Consider the following 368-nt stretch of genomic DNA (forward strand, 5'->3'; position numbering starts at 1 on the left):
TTCTTCTTCTTCTTCTTCTTCTTCTTCTTCTTCTTCTTCTTCTTCTTCTTCTTCTTCTTCTTCTTCTTCTTCTTCTTCTTCTTCTTCTTCTTCTTCCTCGTCCTCTTCGTCCTCGTCCTCTTCGTCGTCCTCTTCCTCTTCGTCGTCCTCTTCGTCGTCCTCTTCGTCGTCCTCTTCGTCGTCCTCGTCCTCTTCCTCTTCGTCGTCCTCTTTGTCGTCCTCTTCGTCTTCCTCTTCGTCTTCCTCTTCTTCTTCCTCTTCTTCTTCCTCTTCCTCTTCCTCTTCCTCTTCCTCTTCTTCTTCCTCTTCTTCTTCTTCTTCTTCTTCTTCTTATTCTTCTTCTTCTTCTTCTTCTTCTTCTTCCTCTT

Source organism: Cynara cardunculus (assembly GCF_001531365.2).
Source record: "Cynara cardunculus var. scolymus isolate 2C chromosome LG 13, CcrdV1, whole genome shotgun sequence".
Classification (NCBI taxonomy): Eukaryota; Viridiplantae; Streptophyta; class Magnoliopsida; order Asterales; family Asteraceae; genus Cynara; species Cynara cardunculus.